Source organism: Choloepus didactylus, chromosome 1, assembly GCF_015220235.1.
Source record: "Choloepus didactylus isolate mChoDid1 chromosome 1, mChoDid1.pri, whole genome shotgun sequence".
Lineage (NCBI taxonomy): Eukaryota > Metazoa > Chordata > Mammalia > Pilosa > Megalonychidae > Choloepus > Choloepus didactylus.
The window spans coordinates 105,159,915-105,165,914 of NC_051307.1; the positions used below are offsets into that span (position 1 = coordinate 105,159,915).

The window sequence follows — 6,000 nt, forward strand, 5'->3', positions numbered from 1 at the left end:
TCCTTCATCTCCACCATTCCCACAAATAGATAATACTTAGCAACTTTAAGACTTTCTGTGTAAATGGAACTAAATCTACAGTCTTTACAGTGATCATACCCTTTCAAGTGTGACCTAGTAATTCCAACATTAGGACTCTTTCATAAGGAAATTATCTGAAATATAAACAGAGATTTATTCACAAACATGTTGATCACAGTGTTCATTACAATATGGAAAATTAGAAATGCCATAACTATCCAAGAGTAGACCTCATCCAGGGAGCCTTTCCTATCACCCCAGACTTGGACAAAGTCTCTTTTCTGTGGTCCCACAGCATCCTGCACTAATCTCTTGCTACCCACCTACCCACTCCTCCACTGACAGTCAATTTCTTAAAAGCAGAACTCCTCTCATTTATCTTTGGTTTAAAGTGGACTCTCACATGTGGCAAATGAATTAATGCATGACTCTGTAGTTGCTCATTTAACACATATGGAAACTGAAATCCAGAGCATTAAAGTATGTTGTTGGAGGTCACAAAGGCAAGACTGGAACCCGGGTACACAACCAGGGTTCTTCCCACTCCACCTTACTGCCAGCACCTTTAGACTTCTAAAATACCCACGGCTGGGAAGGGGTGGGAAAGGGGGAGGAAGTTGGATGCTCCTTCATGTATGGGCCCACAAAGGCCCTCGCTGAAGTGCTCAGCTCCCATGGGACCATGACACCCTGGAGACGCTGCATAGCTGATACAGGTGATGAAACAAAGGAGGTGGCATTAATATAGATTTAAACAGTGAAATGTAAAAATGAGAAGGTTAAGCAAGAAAGGCAAAAGATGTACTGCACATATAGTATGTTTTCAAACCATTTAGAGAAAACAAATCCATAAAAAAGAAAAAAGACAAGAAGGAAAATTGCCAAAAATATTAACAGTGTTTGCCTTTGGATAACAGATTTTTTTGTTTGTTTGTTTCTCTGTACTATTTTGAACTTTCCAAATTGTTCACAATGGACATGCTTTATTTTAAAATCAAATGATAAATAAAATTTAAATCACCAAATTAATTATGAAGGCTAAACTGGCCTTCATAGTAATGACTTAGAGAAAATCATACCAGTATTTTAATATGGTGAAACTGTATTGTTTAATACGTTATTCTTGAATATAAGCCTATAAAAAGTACATCTATAGAGGTCAGAATGCTATCCTGTAGTTTAAATGTACATGCAGACAAGCAAGAAGAAAAGCATTTTCCCCATTTCAGGTCTTACTGAACAAATCACTGATACCAGGTCTGAGCAACTAACTTCCTGTCCAAATCCTCAGGACTTTTATATTCCAGATGATTCCTTTGAATTTCATTAATGAATTATTCCTGGCATTTTTAATGCAACCACATCCTCACATTTGTCAGAGGGCCACATTTTCTTTGAAGCTTTTCCTCCTCCATTCTCTCATTTACTGCCTGCTCTTGGCTTTACTGATGAAAAAAAAGGGGACCCCAGAGGTCAATATTGAGATAAATTAGATCTATTTTCTGTAGGTTCCTGAGGACAATTTCTAAGGGAAGAGGTAGTTGGGCCGGACTGGGGCTGCCCACAAAACTGGAATCTTCTTGGGGCAAAGAATGATCTTCTTACTCTTTGGTAACTCAGGCTGAGCACAGGTCCCCCCTCCTGGGCCCCCGCCTGTGTGTCAATCAATGCGGAATAAGTGAACAGAATGACTTTAGATTGCACTCATTTGGGCATGTAAGTTCTGGTTTTGTTTTTCAATTTGTTTTTTACTAGGTCTCTTTACACACTTCACAGCTACCCAATGTTCCATTTTCAGTTTGGCAGGCATTCACATCTCTTTGTGACTGGATGGGCTCTCCTAATTTGAGCAAAGAGCTTACACTACCAGAGCATTATGTCTCCCCAGGAGACCTCCCCCATCATTCTCCACCATAAAAAGCTGGAGAACATCCAAGCCTGAGGGGAGGCCTGAGCAGTCATGAACATGTGTCATGTGAACCAATGCCCACCACAACTCCAGTGGATGTGTACATGTTCTTCCCCTCACTTTTTATACAATGTGGACTGGAGACTAGGTAACATAGAAGAGAGGAAAGAACCAAACCCCCTCCTCTGATCCTAGGGCCTGAGCATCCTCCACTCTACCAGGTTGCCTCAGAACAGCCAGTGCAGGGACTGGGCTGCTGGGACTCTCCTTGTAAAGAGAAGAAAACTGGAGCCCAAGAGGAAAAGCTGAGTCTCTCTCTTCTGATTTCTCACAGCCTTCTGGTTTATGGTAACACTCAAAGCAGCTCCCTAACTGGGGAAGCACAAAACAAAGGAATATCTGGGGGTCACTGGGCTAGTCCAAAGCAAGGGTTAAGGTGAACCATTTATAAACAATAAAGAATAACTCATCCTCAGTGTTAACGATTGATCCTCCCCAACATTTCTACCACAGGGATCACCAAAACCTACTTAAACCCTCAAGGAATTCACTTTCTGACTTAAAGGATGTTGTTGTAACAACCATCATAACTTTGACTTTACTCTGGGGCACCAACTCGTTAGATGCAAGTTTCCCTTTTGCACACACACAGACAAAAAAAAAAGTGGCACTAAAAGGTCTCCTTGCTGCATGACTTTGGGCAAGTCATTTCTCTTCTCTGGGCACCTCAGTTTTTCCTATCCGGAAATTATTTGTGAAGTTCTTTACAGGGTTACCATCCTGATGAGAAAATTGCACTAAACTGCCAAGTGGAATTACCACAAAAATGAAACACTCAGGAAAACCTAAGGGCAGACACAAGTGCGTAACTAGGAAATAACAGGCACAGGGTGAAAGAGCATGTTAGCTTTGGGGAAACATGCACTCACAGTGTTTTTTAATTTTCCAACTTTCCTCTGCCAAATGTGAAAATAAGCAGTTACTTCCCTGGGATTCTTATTAAAAAAAAAAAAGCTAAATTAAATAAAATGAAATGAAAACAATGCTTTGTTCTCCCAGGGGGCTCAAGAGTAGCCCGCTAAGAGACACTTTCTTCCCAGCAGGGCTGATGTCAACAGCCCATGCTTATGCCCAAACAAAAGCTTCCTGGCACACAGATGAGATAAAACATCTAAGTCTCTCTAGTTGGTCCTATTCCAATTTGAGGAGAAGGGGGCAGCCAGGAGAGAAAAATAACTAAGCTTATGAAAGACTAAAAGAGTAAAGAATTACTAAATCTATCTTTTCTCAAATGAATAAAGAACTCTTCAAAAGGATAATGGAAGGGTGCAGCTTTTAATTTGAGTTACTTCTTTGTTTTACTCTATTTGCCTAAGGCCATGCTGCCTTTTAGACTAACCAGAGAGTCCTGGTTTTGCCTTTAGTTGTCTGTAGGACAGTGCAGTGTGGGACTGCTGTTGATTTCACCGTTTAAACCTAAGTGTGTGGCTGAACTCTCCAGGCCTCCTTTTCCCAACTGTAAAATAAGGAGGTGCCCTTATTTTCTCTCTAGACCCTTTCAATAACTGTGTAGGCTTGCAGGCTCTCCAGTTCTCTCCAGGGACAGGTTAATGTCCAACCCCACTAGACAAAATGAAGGAGCAGCATTAAGCACACTCTGCAATGTGTGTGTGTGTTTGGCTGGGGGTGGGGGGAGATATTCCTTACTACCTATGGGCTTGATACTACACCAATACCATCACCCAAGAAGCCAATTCGTCCCACCATCTCGTTGCTGCCAGGGCAAGTCGGATTAACTTGAATCTGCAAAGCTGAGCCGAGCATGTGAAAGCAAAACAAGAGGGGCCTTTCTCCCGGACCTCCGATTTTCATTCAAATGAACTCAGAACTGAAAATAGTACGTCCCCACCTAGAACAAGAGGCTTCGGCTGGCCTTGCTTTTGAAAACCTAACAAGCCAAAAAGGACCAATATCACCCGGTGTGACTGAGCTTGGGGACCCACAAGGCAGAGCACAAACGAAACCCAAGACCGCAGTGGGAGATCTTTAAACTGGACTTCTCTTTCTACAGGCTGGTCAGGCACTAGCGATCTCCCAATAGAGACAGTAGCCAGAGACGTGGGGACAATGGTACACAAGGCACAGGGGGATTCACAGACCCTTAATTTACCTACGCCTCTAAAAGCTGCGGGGAGGTGTGGGAGGAGGGCGTCCAGCTTCATTCCCAAGGAAGGCGTCACGATCGGAGCGGGTAACCTTTTCAGAGCTGCTCTTTTGCTTTGTTTTCCCCTTTTTAAGCCTGGCAGTTCGTTCTGATGCCCAAGTGGTACCTTTTAAATGTCTCTCTCGCCCTCCTCCGGCAAGTGGCGCCTCCGGCTTCTCTCGCTCCCCCGGCGGCTAAGGACAATGGCCGGACACCGCAGGCGGCTCCTAAACGCTTGTCGGGCGCCCAGATCCCAAGGCAGGGTGCACGTGCGTTTGTTATGGTTCCTCTCCCCTCTCCCAGCCGCGAACCTCAGTTTCCCGGCCTGTAAATCGGTGAGCGGGATGTGAGGGAACCCGGGCTCTGCAAGGCGTCCACCCCTAGTACTGAGGCTGTCGCGGTGAAAGTGGGGATCCGGAGGATCATGGCACATGGGTTTGTTGTGGGTCCAATGGCTCGAAGAGCCCGGGAAAAACCAGGGCGGGCCCTCGGCCCGGACAAACACACAGACACTGCCAGCCAATAAGCGGCCAGCTCCCCGCAGCGAAGGCGGCTGAGGGGGCGCTGGAGACCGATTGCCTGCGCTCCAGGCTCGCCGCGGGCCCCGCCGCTCCTTTCACCCCCTGCTCCCCTTCGCATCACTCCTCCCGGGGGTCCGGGCCGCGCCTCCTCCCACCACACCGCTACTCACTCGCTGCCTGTCTGCCGCGGAGGGTGCAGCTCCTCGGCGGGCTCCACAGCGGCCGCCCGCTTTGCGCCCACGGCGGCCGGCGCCCGGCTCCCTTTGTTAGCACCGGCCACTGCCCCAGGCTTCTTCCCCAGCCGGGCCCTGCCAGCAGGACTCTCCAACCCCAGGTGCCTCCCGACTCCGCGCCGGGTAGGGACAGGAGAACCCAGCAGCTGCGAGCCCCACGCGGGAGTCCTGGGGGGAGGGGTCCACTGAGTAGGAGTCGGAGGAGCCGGGGTACCCGGGATGCGGGGTGGGCAGACGGGGAGGAGAGAAGAAGAGCGCAGCGGATGGGCGGGGAGGAAGCGAACAGTCTCCGTTATGCAAATACAGTCGGTAAGACGCGGTGAGTCCCGGGTCTACACCGCGCTCCCGAACCGGCCTCGCCCTCTGGAGGTCGCTGGCGAGCCGGCCTTCGGGTGAGGGAGATTCCGCCTAGGAGGTGGGCGAAGACCCGTAAACGCCGCGTCCACCCGCGCCGCCCCCCGACCCGGCAGGTACTGGAATGTTGGACCAATCACTCTCTGATTTTCCGTTCTAACCAGCACGAACTATAAATCCTGGCTCTGCTACTGACAGTCTACATGACCCTGAGCCAGTCACTTAACCTCTCTGAAGCCTTGAATTCTTCTTATGTAGAATATGAAATAAAATCTGTGTCATAGGGTTTCGCAAGAACCTCCTAACATCGGACGTGGCTCGTACTAGCTGCTCTCAAACGGAAGAAGGGAGGGGATGTAGTGAACCAGGGCATATGGGGACTTCCACCCCAAGCTGTCTGCAGGTGGAGGGGCAGATGGAGACCCTGAGTAGTGGGTGGTGAAGGAAGGCGGTTCCTTGCTTTCACAAGGGCTAAGTCGGGGCTCCTGAAGGGAGGTGAGGGGGAACTGCTTGTTGACCAAGTGGCACGGCCACATGCTGATCATCCCTGATGCGGGGCCACTTCCCCCAAATAGAAAACCTCGGAACAGGAGGGCTGGAAGCGGCTGTAGACCACCACTCCAGTCCCCCGGATCCCAGCGAGGGGATGTGACTTACCAGAGTCAATAATCATCCCCCAAAAGTCTATTGGGCACCCCCAGTGCCAGGCGCTGCACTCTGGGGGGTGGGAATGGGGATATGACTGCAGGGAAGGGGTCT

At 48.6% G+C, this 6,000-nt stretch overlaps 1 protein-coding gene across 6 annotated transcripts in view; it reads right to left on the reverse strand.

The window, feature by feature from the left end:
• ST6GAL1 (ST6 beta-galactoside alpha-2,6-sialyltransferase 1) overlaps positions 1 to 5,121 on the reverse strand; it is a 130,679-nt gene extending 125,558 nt beyond the window's left edge. For 2 of the 6 annotated variants that reach the window (XM_037838619.1, XM_037838598.1), the window contains exons 1-2: positions 4,825 to 5,121; positions 4,261 to 4,458 (exon numbers count right to left, since the gene is read on the reverse strand). The gene's annotated coding sequence lies outside the window, so the exon portion shown is untranslated. Of the gene's footprint in view, positions 1 to 4,100; positions 4,202 to 4,260; positions 4,459 to 4,824 lie in introns of those variants that run through there. The other 4 variants (XM_037838628.1, XM_037838608.1, XM_037838660.1 and 1 more) reach the window with 3 other exon arrangements.
• Between the last annotated feature and the right edge of the window lie 879 nt (positions 5,122 to 6,000).